Raw genomic sequence first — 16,719 nt, 5'->3', positions numbered from 1 at the left:
TGACAAAATGGATTTTGGATTGAGGCCGCTCTCGTCCCTCATCCCGTTGATTCTCCCCTCTCTCTTTTGCCCAATATGCACATAAATTCACACCAAGTGCATCTTTCTTCGTTATCCTAACTAATGCTTCAGTAGACCAGTGTGCAGTGCAGTGGTCAGTGGTCAGGAATTTGCTTCTCTTTTTTAAATGCATGAAATTAGCATAATCTGAGGTGACCTTTCCACCTTATTACGAATATTTGAGTGCATTTACATATTGTAAAAAAATGAAATGCAACTTAAGTATGTGCACTTAAACAGAAGGAGGAAGTTTTGTAAAAATTCCAGGTTAAGCTGGAAAGAGATTCTTCACCTGCTAACCTTGAAGTAATCATAGGTTTGAATATCACATGGTGTTGTTTTTTCATTGTCACATATTGACATCACCTATGTCAAGTTCAATTTTTTTTGTCTAGAAAAGAACGATCACATTACCTAGATCTCATGGGCATACATAAAGACTAATTATGATAAAAAGTATAAAAAGACAATGCATATATTGCATACTGCTACAGTAGGAAATAGAATTAGTCGGTTAATCAGTGTTTAACCTTGCTTATAATGTACTTAGGATGGCTGAACTTTAACTGCCAGGGAAATTCATGGAAAAGAAGTAAATGTGAGCAACAGGATATTTGGTATCAAAATGTCACCATAGGCCAATGCCTATTTTGGCCGATCATTATGTCATCCTGGACTGTAGAGAATATAATTACCTGACGGAGGGAAGAAGCTTCCTGGATAAAAGCGGCATGGCGGAAGGATGGGCCCCTCTGGGTCATTTGGGCTGCTGCTGAAGAGGAAGTGAGCAGTGAGTTTTATCCTTTAGCTAACTGAATGCCATTTTCTCAGTTTCTCAATAATGCTTTAAAAATCATTAATTTTTTTTATTTTTTTGCATGTGGCTATTTATTGCTGTAAATCTGTGACCATTAACAGTAATTATTTATGGAATCTGGAATTGATTAAATTTGTTCCAAAAATGCTTTGGTGAAAAATGTGAAGTGGGTAATCAAAAAGTCTTCCATATTATGTGTAGATGTGTTAGTTGCGAACACTTGATAGATACCTAAGTGTAAACATTTTAACTCAAACTTTAGGTTAAAATTATTAGGAAATATTTTGTCTAGAAATTCATCATTAGGAATGGATCACAGATAAATACAGAAGAATATATCTATGGAATGGGTGCTATAGATGGGAATCACAAGTACTGATTCTATTCTGGGTATCTTATGACAAGTGTTCTCATCACTGTAACTGTATATCCAGTTGACTTTGCTTGTCCATAACATAACATATGGTAACGTAAATGCTTCTTTGCCCTTGACTCCATCTTTCTATTTTGAACCCTTAATGCCCCTTTCTCACATGTAGTACATGTATTACGTAAATATAGTATCTCTTGCATTTTACACCATCTTCCATTTTTTGCAATTGGAAGAACAATTGTATTCCTAAAATCCTCTGGCCAAGACCCATCCTCAAAGATCCAGAGTACTAGTTTGAAAAACATTCTGCTGCCACCCTGATTCTTCAGAAGCTTACGTTGGGTGACATGCAAGCTTGTTAACGTCTGTTTATTTCCCAGTCTTCATACTGTAAAGGGCTCTCTTGTCATCATTGTTTATCATCCAAGTCCAAAATTATCCGTCTCCTCAACACCTCTGTTCAACATTTTCAGCCTCCTCCTGGGGTGGGGCAAATCCTTTGAAAACTATCTTCAATTACATACTTTGAACGTTGTGGGACTCAGTTAGCATTCTTCCATCATTATCCTTAATAATATTTGATTTGAGTTACCCTCCTTCGATGGCAAACAGTGACAAAACCTTGGCATATAGTGCACATACCACTCCTTCCTTCTGAACATTTCCATTACATTACGTACTCTGCTTTTTCCATGATCCACCGTGTCCTATTATTTTCTGGATGTAATTGTTCATTTTTTTCCCTAAAAGTCTTTTCTCTCTGCTCACTCTCAACGTCCTCCCACTTTATTAAGTCCTCTATATTTGATATTATTCACATAATTTTTTATACATGGGTTTTTATCACCAAACTGTCACCATATTCAATTAACATCTTGAATGCTTAGATGATTCCTATTTCAATTTCACACCACACTTCTCTAAAGTCTACTTTTCTCCAATCTCTGGGATAATACACATATATATTTCATGAGTTCCTGAAATTCTCTCCTCCTAGTTCACTACAGAGCTACCACATCCCTTTTCCTCGCTTTTTTGAATTACCAGGTCGGTTACTATAAACTCACATTTCATGTCATAAGCACTAGGTTTTTGGTTGAATCAACATCAACTTCAGGTAGCCAGGGTGAGCTTTTCATGATTAACTTATAACTCAGGCTTATTTTTATGTCATCTATCTGATATATTTACATTTTTCATGGATATGGTCCATGAGATACCATGGACTGAATCACTTCCTTATGACGCTTGGAATATAGGTATTTGTAATCAGGGGCGGACCCAGGATTTTTTCTGTGTTGAGGGGGGGTTACTCAACAATCTGACAGGAAAACGATCTTATCATAGTTGAGATTAAAAAACAAGATACAACAGTCGCTGTAAGAAATATTCTCCTTATTTTAACACGAAAGCTATTAATGTGAAATTTAATTATTGAGGCCCATAATTGCACATAACAAAATGAAAGTAATGATACATAAATGTATAAAAAACGTTTGTCTATACTTTAGCATTTTAGTGGGGCACCTGCCCCCTCCAAAATCCTCCTGTGTTAGTAATGGATAATTCGTCCCTCCTGCAAAATGCTACTGACTCCTCCCTGCTTTTGCTCCATTTTCAAGATCCTACTTCCCGAATTTCATATCCGTCCCTCCCTTAAAACTTATTCATTGCAGTCCCCCCGTCACTGCTAGATTTTTCCTACTCAGGATTTCTCAAATTTCTACCTTAAACTGTTTTAATTCTCTGTTGAAAAGGTCATAAAAAGGGTTGCTTAGTTAAAAACGATTAGTTAAACTATAAAAATAGCTCTGACGAAAATTAAAGATCATGTAATTATCTAATAATTATTTTATACAATCTTTTCTCCAAGATTTACCATTATTTAGAGAAAGCCATTCGAAACTTATCTAAAGCTATACTCTCCAAAATATGCATGACTATGCTGTCTCTGAACATAACTGCATGCATCATAAGAGTAAATTCTTCACTACTAATGTACCTTATCTGTTTCATGAAAAACTAAAAGGGTAGGAAAACAAGGCCATATGGCTAAGCTATGGGAACAACAATTTTTTAGTTTTATTTGACCTGGCTATTAACCACAACAAGGGCGGTGGTTTGTATCTTGTTTTCTACCATCAGAATCAAGCTGCTTACCTTATCTATACCTTTCACAGCGACCCAGCTTCCCATGTAATACACCATGTTGACTTTTCACTCCACAAGTCCATTAACCTGTACCTAACACTTTCCATCTTAATCTAGCCATTCGATCATTAAGTTATTCTTCCTCATAGGATAATCCTTTAAAAATGCTAGCGCAGTAATAACTTTGCCTGGTTTTTCTATTTAGTTGGGCCCTTTTCGCTTCTATAGCATTAGGATTTTTTTTCCATCCCATCCCTTCTAACTCTATCCTACCCTAGAGGCCTCGTCGTGGTCCTATCGCAGTGGTGCCTCTTTCCTTTTTCCATCCTCTCCTCCTCCTCCTCGGGTGATTAGGCGTATCAGCGAGATTGCTGGGTCCCGGTCTATTGTACCCTCGAAAGGCTCCCCTTGAGCCCTCATTCTCTGACTTTCTATTCCACAAATCCATACCACTATCTAACACTCCAGTAATACTCACTATTACAACATTGAACCCTAAAGGAAAAGTGAAATAGATATTGCTTATTTTTATATTGGTAGTGTATTTGACTTTTAAATCCCTTATATTTTCAATTATTATATGAAGCTAATAGAAAATAGAATTTCAGAGAGTGATTTCAACAAACCTGCTGGGAGAGGAGGAGGTAGCATTGGAGGTGCCGGATGTTGTGGCGTTTGATGTTCGGAGGGGTCCTGGTGGGTGGGGGCCTGCCCTCGGTGCCAGAGACTGCCTTAGGGAGGGGAACCGGGTGTTCTGGTTCTGAAATGAAAATGTCAATGTTCACACATGAGTGTGATTCTAATGCAGAGGAATAGCTAAAGAAACATCATCACTCATATCAACTAGGATTGATGGACACGTATGCAGTAGGACAATAACATATGTGCTATACATTCTGGAAAGCTGTTTGGCATGATTCTATTCTGGCAGTAATGATTCACTATTGCCAAGAGACGGTGTACTTCGGCTTGATCCCTCAATTCAATTAGTAGTTTAGATAGTTCAATCGAGTATAAGGCCAGAAATTCACTATGAGGATGTTTGCTTAAACTGAATGTTGCATGCAATGGAAAAATGCCCAAATATTGTATGCAAAGGAAAACAATATATATATATTTTAATAAATATGCTATATATGTATTCTATTCATAAAATCTTAAATAAAACTGCAAAATTTAAGTATATTTCATTGAAACCCATCAATATTTTAACACTTTCCCTGCCAGTACCTGGGAATGGAAAATGTTTCAGTGGAATTATTAGCATTATAATATTTTAGAGTTCTCTCCTACGAATTCCTTTGTTCCTCCGATTTGGGACCAAACCCAATGGCGTTCCCAGCCAATACTCCTGCCACTAGACTCGACTCCAACCCACTCTTATCACGACTTAACGGTTAACTCATTTCATTGGTAATACATATTATTTTAAACTGATTTTTTTATGATTTTGAAGAATGCACACTTCAATGAAAATAATAAAAATTCCATTGAATTTTAAAATAATTCTCAGAACTGATAATAACAAATTCGGGGGAATATCTTTCTCTCAATTTGCATTTTTCCTCAGAAGTGAACACATAGGTTACTCAGACTTTCATTCCAGAAGTCTATTAAAATTAGATATAACATTAAAATTCCACTTAAGAACTACAAACGTGCAGAACAAAACAAAGAATTCATTTCAAAGCATAAGGAATTGGAAGTACTCAAAAATCGCTGACGGTTCAGGTGTTTATTCCTGGTATGGTGGGGGGCATTTGCCCCACCCCCCTGAAAAAATAAAAAAATGCAAGATTTTTAATGTGGTCCCTTTATCATTGCGTTCGCTTTGTATTACGGGGTATACGTGCGCCCTTTCCAGATAGAAATCCTGGAACCACCCTTGTGTGAGGAGTATCATAAATGATTAGGAAGATTTGATCAAAATGCCGAGGAGTGGCACCAAGGTCTCGCTAAGCTCATCTCAGGCCTGAAAACTTTCGACTGTTGCTTCATCAATTATAAATTCCCATTTCTTGGGTCGGACTTTGCCATTGTCGTTTGCACTGTAAACTTCTCGTTAGCTACAGCCAAAATTAGAGCACCTCCATTTGAATATAACAGTTGGCTGCTGAAAGCCTTTGGTGTGAAAGGGTTTGCTGATAATACATGAACATTGGATATGCAATTATTAATTGGTTGAATTTCCTCAATTTTTCGTGGATTCTCTCTCTTGTAATGAATATATTCAGCATAATACAAGTATTGGCGGAGGAAGGAAGCCACCTCTTTCCTATCAGTTATTTCCACAGAAAATTGATAAAATGATAATCTTTCAGATGGAACTTAACACATCACCATTGCTACTTCAGTGTTCAATTACATGACACCATGTGTTTTCGGGGATAAGTGGAGTGAATAAGTTGCCTTAAGTTATTGTGTAATAAAATGATCATGAGCAAAGGCCAATATTCAGAATGAGAGGTCTAAGTAAGGCTCTAAAGAAATAGAAGCAACTAATTACCTAGAGAATAACCAGCCAGGAATTTCTGGCTGGTCTCCCTCGTACAACCTCCCTATGGCCCTCAGCCATCTGGCACCGTCGGGGTCTTCTCCTTCACCCTCGCACAACCGCCCCAATTCGTCCACGCCTTCCTCACGAATGGGCGGCATGCGAGGGTGAAGGTGGATGTCAGGTATGCGCATCCTAGGCCCCCTGGTCTTCTTCCACCTTACAGGATGGCGTCTCAAGGACCCCTCCGTTTCATCCTCCAATTGCTCCTTCTCCTCCTTCTCCGTCTTAGGGCAGAAGCAGCACCCTGGACCAAAGTAGAAAAGAATGTATATGTATTAAAATTTGTCGATGCCAGGAGATTGAATGGATGTGTCACATAGCGAGGAGTAATTTGTGGGGGTATGCCTCCCCACACCCAAAATATAAATACACAATTACTTTCCTAAATTAATGATAGCAAAAAATTGAAAATTCATGAATTTACAAAAGATTTATTTAAAAAATTAAGTTTTTTAAAAAGAAACGTGTTAAAACTAGTTAGAAATCCTCTAATTATTATGTACTCTGTTATACAATATAAACCCTTCCGTTTTTTATGCTCCCCTGCCCGAACATAATTCCTGGATACCCCACTGGTCTGGATCACATATCGTGCAGGGTGAAAATTGTTAGAGAGTGTGTTCAGTAGGGGCGCAGCTAGGAATCAAGGCTAGGGGGGTTTTTCTGCGGGTTTAGACCATGTGTGTGTGGTATTCCCTCCTAGTATAAGCTGGAGATGTGGGGGCCCTCGCCAAGAAAAATTTTAAGATAAGTCCTTCAAAATGGTGTTTATAGCTTTCTGTGGGATATTTTATTAATCTTTACTCTATTCTATAAATACATCTTTCAAATTAAGTAAAATAGATTAAACCTAAAAGTTTCTCTCATCCCTGGGGAGTTTATCCCTCTAAACCCCCCCCCCCACCACTCGCTACGCCACTGGTGTTCAGATAAGATGCGATCTGGTCCTCTGCTTTAGTTTGTTTAGCTACAAAGGAGTCTTCAAATCCCGCTGGGGAAATTCGTTGGCTGTAATTCTAGAAGCGTCATATGCTAAACCGTCCACAGCAATCTCGTCTGGTTAAGGCCACAATATTTCCAGAGGGTGAATAGACGCTTACGTAGCTTGACTGGTCCTTAGCAATCGACCAAAACTCGGGGGTTCCGGCTTCGAATCCCGGTCAAAGCGAATGAGTTTTACTTCGAGGAATATTCGCATTATATGTGCATTACGGGTGGCTACGTTTAATATTCTCCGTGGCTATTCCCGGTATTCTTATATTAGTAAAAACTAACTTCTTTTGGAAAGTCGCGTAGAAGGCGGGGCTTTACGAGAACCGATGATATAATGAAAATTCTTTGAGAGCTTGTAAGAAGGGAATAACGGCAGAATTAAGAAAGTACGTGTTTTAATATCAGCCGTTGGGAAGATTGAACATAGACTTATGTCATACTAATGATGATTGATGATGTGTTTATAATGTTTTTATTCCCTTGATTAACATAGCGCTGGAGAAAAAAAGTATTTTAAGACATTCAACCACTGCCTATATGCTTCGTTCTCTTAAAAAAAAACCGCGTCATGCATAAAAAATGAGCGGCAAAAAATAAACTCTGCGCTAATTCTATTTTCACATAACTGAATTAACCTCGAACAAGCAGCGCTTTTTAATTTATCGCATCGCTCGTTGAGCACTGAATAAATTCTTTATATTCTTCTCAAATTAACTTTAATCTTCTTCCGGTTACCTTTGGAAATAATTCTCCGCTCCGGTTTCTATTTATTCAATTTGTAATATTAACACCAAAATCTCGCAGCTAATAACTCGCTAAAAACGTTCCTCGTAGTCCCTAAAAAATTCTAAAAATATTATAACCGATGACCTGTTTGAGAACCTATAGTTCGCATAATTCCGTATCAATTTCTGTTTCATTCCAAAAGTGTACGTAAAATAAGTCATTTCATGCTACAGCTCATAAAAATTCTGAATAAATCCGCCTTTATATTCAATCAATTCCGAGTATATTTCGATTGAACTGTTAAAATTAACCATGAGCAATAAATGAGATGTCATCGTTGCAGTATTTAAATCGAGCTCGAAAGTTGCACTTACCAAATAAATTACCCATAGCTTAAACTAAAATTGTAATATCTAAGGAGTTTCTTCAAAGCGTTCTTCGATCAGCGGCTTCTCTTTTGCATAACGAGTTTCGTTTTAAAGAGCTAGAATAATCATGCTAGAGGCTAGAGGCCTACCGAAAATAAAATCGATCAAATAAGCCACGACTACGGTAAATTAATTCCGTCAGGATAATTTGACTCAAGGAAATGACACCTTCATACAAGGCATTAGTACTTAATCTATTCCTATAGTAAATCGTCCCGAATACCAAGGAAAATGCAAATGTCCTCGACGTAAAAGGATTTTTAAGAGAACAGACCAGAGTTGCTAAGCAGGTCTTTCCGTAGGATGTATTTTATCAAAAATAGAAAAAAATACTCATTCTCAAAGGCGTATTTCACGATATGATAATGTTCAGAAGTTGTTCTGGTGCTTACGTATAGCGTTTCCCATTTTATCCTTTTATTTTCTTAAAATTGTTACACAATATATATGCGTCTCCTTTCGTCTTCTCTACGAAGCGGTGATAGCAGTGTAAATTCTGCATACCTAGCAACGCGCGGCTATCGGCTTCTGAGAGCATTGTTGTGAGGTAATGCTTAGGACTATGCATTTTTATTCGAAGAATTTCATCACGAATTTACTTTTAGGGCATATAATTAATGAAGTGTTGTATTCTTAAGTTAGTATATGTATTTTCACTGCATCATACTACATGGAGTAGCGGTGGCAGAAGATTTTTTCCTTTAAAATGCTTTTGGCTAAAAATGCCACGGATTAGAAGGAATTAATTTTTTATCCTTGTTAAATTAATCGTAATATATTTTGTGCGCTGCATATTCGGCTTCAATTATTTACCAACTTTTAATTTATTTGTCCATACCCTCAATTTAGTTTACAATTTAAATAGTCTAAGTAAGATTTATTACGCGGAAGAAAAAAAAGCATGCAAAAATTTAGGCGTTTAATAACTTAAATTACACATACATGTTATTTGGTTTTAGAAATCCCAGTTTAGACGAATATTAATTGTCAATTTTAATTTCATATGAAAAAAGCCAGATTGCAGCCATACCATGCCACTTTACGTTAAGTCGCAAGGTCCGAGATGCTATACGAGTAGTCAGGAATTTTACATCGTCTGAGATTACCAATTCATGCATGTGGCACAGAGCCCAGAGAAACATCTCTTTACAATCACCTATTTTAACCCTATGTTTAGAAAGTTTCCTTCGTTTGATAGGATATTAATAATTCCTATCTAAGCCAAGCGATACCTGCTAGAATGGTACTCTGCTACCTGCTAGAAGGCTTATCGTCGCGGCGTTCATAGCCTCGTACCAAGTTGGATTCACCCGACGGCAGCCGGATCCAGAATGAAGTCACACGGGCTTTTCACAGCATACATGCTTAGCCGTCGCATTTTCGCGCGCTTGAAATTTTTCTTCTTCCATTTAACCGCGAAAAATAGATATTATCATTTAAAATTTTAAAATCGTGAAATACGTACTCCAGGTGTAAATAGTGTATCGATTTAGGCAATTTAAAGAATAGGAAACCACCCTATTATTACCAAACTTAGGGCATATTTTACACGCTTTTGGTATGTTATAATCCAGTAGTAGATCCAGAGAGGGGCTGTGGGGGGGTTTAGCCCCACCCCCCTTGTGTATCCAATTTACTCTAGATGGAATAGGGTATCTTCCTTCATCAAAGAAAACGAAAGGAATTGATAGCGATTCGTTACCCACCATTAGTGTATTCATAATATACAAACTATTTGGTTCTAGAAATACCGGTTTAGACGAATGGCAAGGGTGAATTTTATCCTCATTTGAAAAAGGGCAGGCTGGCGCCCATGCAATGCCACTCCATGTGACGTCACAGGGATCTAGCTTCTATACGAGTAGATAGGAGTTTTACATCGTTTGAGATTACCAATGTATGCATGAGCCACAGAGCTCAGGGAAACATGCCTTAATAATCACCTATTAAAACTGGCTAAGGTGGGAAAGTTTTCTTCGTTTCATAAGGTATTAATAATCCTTATTTAAGCCAAGCGCTACCAGATAGCTGGGTACAAGGCTACCTGCTAGCATCCTCGTTGTATTAGCGCTCAAGGCCTCGCCTCATGGTCGCTTCACTTGCGGCAACGGGAACCAGAAATACGTCACACGGAGTTTTCCCATCATTCATACTTATAGCCGTCGCGTTTTCGTTGCGCTTCAAAATTTTCACTTTTCATTTGATCGCGAAAAATAGATATCGTAATCGTAAATCTATAAGCGTGAAATACGTACTCCAGCAAATAATAATCTTTCAATTTGGGCCTGAAAAAAATAGGAAACCACCCTATAGTAATCTCAGCCCCCTCCCCCCTTGTCCCTATCCTGGATTCGCCACTAGTTAACAGGACATTCTTGAAATAATCTGGAACCTACTGAAATTCAGGTATTTCATGAAGTCCCTAAGCAGTGTTTATTTCCCCCCGAAAAAGGAATCAATAAAGTTTACTCCCGTCGCTCTCGCAGCTCCCCGTCCTCGGCGACCGCTGCTTTTCTGTGATTGTAGTTAAATAGGCCCTCCGCGCGAACCCGCCATACCTCTCCTTCCCAAAAAAATGGCCAAATGAAACAGGGAAGGGGAAACAGGTCTAAGGGATCATGATCTCTTCGAGAGACGCACAAGTCTTCCGTATCTCGTCCTGAATAATCCCGTCTTCGGTGGGTCGTGGCTCTCCGATGTGATCTCGAGGTCTGAGAACATTGACTCGTAATAAACCGAAGTATTCGGCTGCCGTTCTGCTAAGGTCAGCGCCACCCGATTCCTCGTGATGACTCCGCTATTCGTCTGAATGAGATAGGACCGGGGATGGCCCGACTCTCCGACAACCGTTCCATGCTCCCGACGATCTCTCACCCAAACGGTGGCTCCCGCAGGCAATAGGGGTAGTTCTTTTGTCCGGTGTCGTCGGTCGTAGTTCCCCTTCTGTCTCTCCACGATGACCTTATTCTGACCTCGTAAGGCTGGGCCATTTGGGATTCAACTTCCTGGTATGAAATGGCAAAGTCGTTCTCAGCTTACGTCCTATTAGAAGTTCCGCCGGGGAATACCCCAACTCCAAGGGTGAAGCATGGTATGCAAGAAGCCCCAACCATGGGCCTCTTTCTTTCGCCAGTATATTTTTTACCGTTTTCACCGCATCCTCCGTTAGTCCATTACTCTTTGGGTAGTATGGGCAAGGGGGCGACATACCCATTAGGATAATGGGTATAGGTTTTGATACATCAGTGCCATCTATGCCAGTGGTCCAAGGCTGCCGCGAAGTTTGAATGCACATCTCAGCGCGTCTTTCAAACTTTTTTACGCGTCACGGTTGGGCGTGCTATTCAGGCTTAATAATGCTACTGCAATTGCGAGAAACTTAGAAGCAATGAATGTAGGAAAATCTTCCTGATGAACTTCCCCAGGTTACTAAACTAGTAATCATAATACAAGATTAATGTTCAAAGTCAACTGGCGATCTGGTGGTTGGTAAGAATAATGATCTCGGAAACTTACTTCAGAGGACATTGGTATTTATTGATACAATAAATGGTAAAAGAAATACAACAATAACAATTTCAATATGACATACTAGAGATGAAATCTGTGGAAGTTAACAATTCTACAAGCACATGAGATGCACAAGCAACAAATATCAATGACAACATGAGAGATGAGCAGCCTTTGCGTAATAGGAGACAGATTCCGTTACTTAAGTAAACACTCCACACTTAATAGACAAAGAGGGTGACCCAATTTTCCTTGAGGTAGATGTATCTGCAACAGCTCTGGGACAGGGAAAATAATGCTAATCCTGAAACCATAGACCATAACAACACTTCACTAGAAATAAGCATGCAAGTTTGGATATCATTTCATGGAAGATAATTATTTAATTATGAAAGGAGAAGGACATTATTTCGTAGGAAGTAGTTCATGATGAGTACCCATTAAGATAACACATCTTGGTAGGGGAGTCTTAAAATGAAAGGTTCTTAGATGTTAATATCTATCACTTATGCAAAAGAAAGTATTCCAAAAGTAGACAACGAGAAAAGTGATGAATATTTTATACCAATGTAGTAGAAAATAAGTTCTTACTTAAAAATGAAAGAGAAAGTTCTAAGAAATTTCACATACTTATTTATTCGTCGAGTTCTTTCATCATCTTATTGCGCTTTGAAAACTCTCCTCAGTAGTTTGTCACTCAATGTTAAATCTGCTTTCACATCTTCCACGTACAATTCCACGATTTCTTTCCGGGAACATAAATAACCTTATAGTCAAAACGCATGGGGCGCATACGGAAACGCTGCTTTCGGGAGGACAATTCGCTAAGGGGTTTTGTTCCCATAAGTGCCACGAGTGGTTTATGATTCGTACCTAGAAGAAATTTCTTGCATAATAAATAATTTTCTAATTTCTCACAAGCCCAGGTGAGCGCTAAAACTTCCTTTTTCAATTGGGGGTAGCGTCATTCGGTATATGTCAAAGTCCACGACGCAAAACATACCGCTCTCCAATCACCATCCGTCTGCTGCTGCTCTACTGTAGCTCCCAATCCATATGACGATGAGTCGACTAATACTCGTATCCCTCGATTTAATTCGTACATGGCTAATGATGCAGCACTAGCTAACCTTCGCTTGATTACTTGAAAAGCGTTGGTGTGCGTTGCAGTCCATGGCAAAGGCTCTTTTTCTCTCATCAGCTCTCTCAAGGGTTGGGTAACGTCCGCCAAGTGAGGGAGAAATTTCCGATGACAAAGCACGATTCCATGAAATTGACGTATTTCTTTTCAGGCTGCGGCAATTTTTTATCACCGTAACATTTTCAGGATGTGGCTTCATTACGGCCTAAGAATTTCGTCTCTGTGACCCGAAATCGGCATTTCTTACGATTCAACGTGATCCCAATTTTTTCCAAGACGCTGGAGGACAGCGTTTAATGTCACGTTGTGCTCCGGCTGCGTTGCTGCAAATACGAGTGTGTCATCCATAATGTTGATTACTCCCTTTAAACCTGTCAACCCTTCAGACATCTGCCGTTGAAAATGCTCGCCGGTCGAAGATAATCCCATCGGCATCCGGTTAAAACAATACCTTCCAAAAGGGGTAATGAAAGTAGTTAGCGGACGGCATTCTCTCCCTAGTGGTATTTGGCAGTATCCTCTGCAGCGTCCAATTTTGTGAACATCTTCGCTTCCGAGGCCTTCATCAGGGATATACATTCATGCACGGTTCGTGCTGGTCTCTTCGAATGCATTTATTTAATTTCGTGAAGTCTACACATATTCGAACTCCTCTGTCTGCTTTCGGCACGACTACCATGGTGCGCGACAATCCGTCGGCTCTTCTACCGTCGCACAGTGGTCCCAAATCGAAAAAAGCTGGCCAAAAGTAGTTTTTTCGAATTTTTAAAAAGAATTTTTGGACCTTTTATTCGGATTCTATAGGATATGGTCTACAAAATACACTACTAAGTTAGTATTTTTGTTCATCAGAGCGGCTGCAGTGATCCGTCAAACATATTCACCGTAAAAATGACAGTGGCGTGAAATCGGTCGATTTTGAAGAAGTTCAGCGTCATGCAGGACAACCTTTACGCGATATATTTGGCCAAAAACATTTTTAACTACATAATTTACATTATTACATAGTGGGACATAAATTTTATTCGGATTTTACTATGTTTACTATTTTATTTATATTTTGTAACTTTTAGTGTTTTTTACCCGAATTTTCAAATAAAATGTACAATATCGTTTAGAGCACCACGTTCCGACGCGGTGTCTTTTGCATCTATACAAAGGGAAAAGTATATGCAACATAGTAGTAAAGAAAATTTTTGCTACTAATTCCTACTCCGACCTCAGCATTGATTTAACTATAATGATGCAATGCGCTGACGCGGGCGGCGGCCTGGCTGGCGCGTGGTAGGACTCGAGGAGATCCAGTATTTATGGGTGTTATTCAACATCGTTGGATATTTTATTTCTATAAAAAATATTTACCCTATGAATAAACATCTCTTGTCATACGTAGAAGATTTTATCATTAATAGTTTCCACCTGACCTTACCTTTTATTTACGCGTATCCATGCTCTCATAAAAATTGCTTGAGGACTCGAGCGGAAGGATATATTTATGGAACGAAAGTTCGCAGCTGTGCTTATAGTAATCCTCAATAACAATAATGCATTCAAAACAAAAAAGAATCCCTCAAATGCTACTCCACCCTTTCCTTCCGTTAGACGGATTAGTTTTCGCCCTCACGCGGCACATTGTCCCTCTGTCGCCTCCTCAGCGGCCTCCTCAACCACATGCAGGGCAAACTACTTCCGAAAAGGCCTATTAGGCTATTTATTGCGCCCATCGGGTAAACACAACAACCGCTCACGGTACACTTGTTATGAATTGCACTTTGGCCACCGGGGATGAACGGAGTAAGCCTTTTCACCCTTCAAATGTGAATTTTCCTAGAAAATGGAGATAATAGCATCGCAAACCTCACACTGTGGACAACCCAAATTACTGCTAGACATCGCTTGCCCGAAAATTTCTCGCCAAAACTCAGTTTTACTCAGATCTGGCCAAACGAAAGACGTGAAAGTTAGTTTCCTCAAGCGTGAAGATCGAGTCTTGAAAAAGTCGATTGTCCTCGAACTTTTTAAAAAAGACTTGTGGGGCTGAAGAGGAGTGCCCATAGTGTTTTAGTTCGATAATCCCTGCCAAAAAATTCTGTTGTTACTTTTGGTGCAATAAGGGTATTTGATTTAGCTGTCGTTGTTAGTGCCCTCGGCTAAGACCTCAGTGGATATGAACATTTTCACGCGTCTTGAGATGCATGAAAAATTTCTTGAAAGTGGAAAAGGGTCCGTATAATTTAAAAACCAATACTTATTGGATTGCTGGAGCAACAAGTTTGAGTTATATGAGGACGTTAATTCAAAAGTTATCCTTAAAAAAATTCGGAGAATTGTTTTTTTCCTCAAATTATCTTCGCCGGTGGAAGGAAAGCAAAAGAAATGACAGGTTTTTTAGAAGAAAGTTCGCTGATTGCCTATATGAGAAGTTGAAATTTCCTTCGCCTTTATTTAAACGTCAGCCCATTACATCCTGTAAGTATTTTATGTGGAATATGTGATGAATTTAGAGTGATATTCATTCTACTTAATTCAATATGTTAGTCAAAATTCATACTTTTGAAGGTTCATCAGGTTTATTGAAATTGGTCGACCAAAAAAAAACAATTTGAGAAGTCCAGTGAAAGGGCTAAGAGAAGGAAAACGGAGGATCTTAGAGCTAGCATATCGCCAGTAGAGCATCCATGAGTTATCGAAGCAAAGGTGATGACTTCGTGGCGAAAATAATAAAAGAGATTACAACAACCACTCTCTTAAGAGCGCTGCGAGTGTTATCGAAATGGAGAGCCAAGGAGGTGAGACAAAGTCAAATTTCCCAGGAAGAAGCTTTTTCCATGATCGTTTCTGGCAATTTCACGAAACATCAGTACTTGCTCCTCTGACGGACATCTAAAGAAGCTGCCCTTCCTCTTGGCCACTTGTCCGAGGACGCAATGGAGGCGAGGAATAAGGACATAAGAAGATTCAGGGATCACCATGCAAGGAAATTTTCCTGAATATCAACGAATGAAGACCTGTTTAAAAGATTACTCCTAACTTCAGATGCAATGATATTAAGTATTTTAAGGCTCAAAGAAGGAAATTACTTCAGTTACCAGTCGAGGTAAAGAGTTCATAAATCCTGGAAGAATTGAGTGGATGACGACAGTGATGAGGATTTGTCGGATAGTGATTATGAATGTATTTGAATTTTTTCGTAACAATTACTGAGAAAGATAAGGAGAAATGTTAACTTATATAAAAAAAAAGCCCAGATGAATGGAAAATCTCATTAAATTTTTCGTACCAAATCATGTGACCGTTAAATTTATGCCCCACTGCGTAAAGAGCTTATTGCAAGCGTATCAATAAATTTGGCGTTTAACTTGAGTTATAGGAGTTATGAAATATTGTTTATAACATTTCAATGATGGTAATAATGCCTCCGTTGAAACTTGTGAAATAAGGAACCCCGTTTAAAATTGCTTCCAAATCCATTGGCACGGAACAAGGAACTATGAAATAGTCGACTTAATTAGAATCAGATATTATAATTTTTAAACAATTAATTCAGTATAATAATATTAATAATAAAATTATAATATAAATTTCCAATTAATATTAACTTATTTTTTGTATCAAATACGATCAAACATATGAGAAAGTAGAAAATGTTCTCTTGGTTCATTCAAAATCAGTTTTTTAAAAATAACAATGCAGTCATTTTAAATGCATATATGTATATGTTTTAAATAACTAATTCAGTTTTATAATATGTATAATTTTTATTTACTATCACCAGTATAATCTCAAATTCCAATGTTTAAAAAATTAATTGTTTAAACAAAATGTGAAATAAAAATAAAAGTATTGTAAATACATAAAAATAGTCATAAATTCAGAATAAGCGAGTCAAAAACAATAAGAATAGACCTTTAGGTCAAATATATACATAATAACAACGGCGTAATTAATTTTGGCCAGCTTTTT

General features: G+C 38.3%; 1 long non-coding RNA gene across 1 annotated transcript; it reads right to left on the bottom strand.

Annotated features, from left to right (window-relative positions):
* Nucleotides 1-719: 719 nt before the first annotated feature.
* Nucleotides 720-6,093, bottom strand: LOC124160952. The gene is made up of 3 exons (XR_006865291.1): nt 5,908-6,093; nt 4,028-4,161; nt 720-832 (listed from the first exon to the last, which is right to left on the bottom strand). It is a non-coding gene; the product is annotated as an uncharacterized LOC124160952 (long non-coding RNA).
* Between the last annotated feature and the right edge of the window lie 10,626 nt (nt 6,094-16,719).

This window comes from Ischnura elegans, chromosome 6 (assembly GCF_921293095.1).
Source record: "Ischnura elegans chromosome 6, ioIscEleg1.1, whole genome shotgun sequence".
NCBI lineage: Eukaryota > Metazoa > Arthropoda > Insecta > Odonata > Coenagrionidae > Ischnura > Ischnura elegans.
The sequence above is the reverse complement of the archived record's forward strand: the minus strand, read 5'-3'. Positions and strand labels throughout refer to the sequence as shown.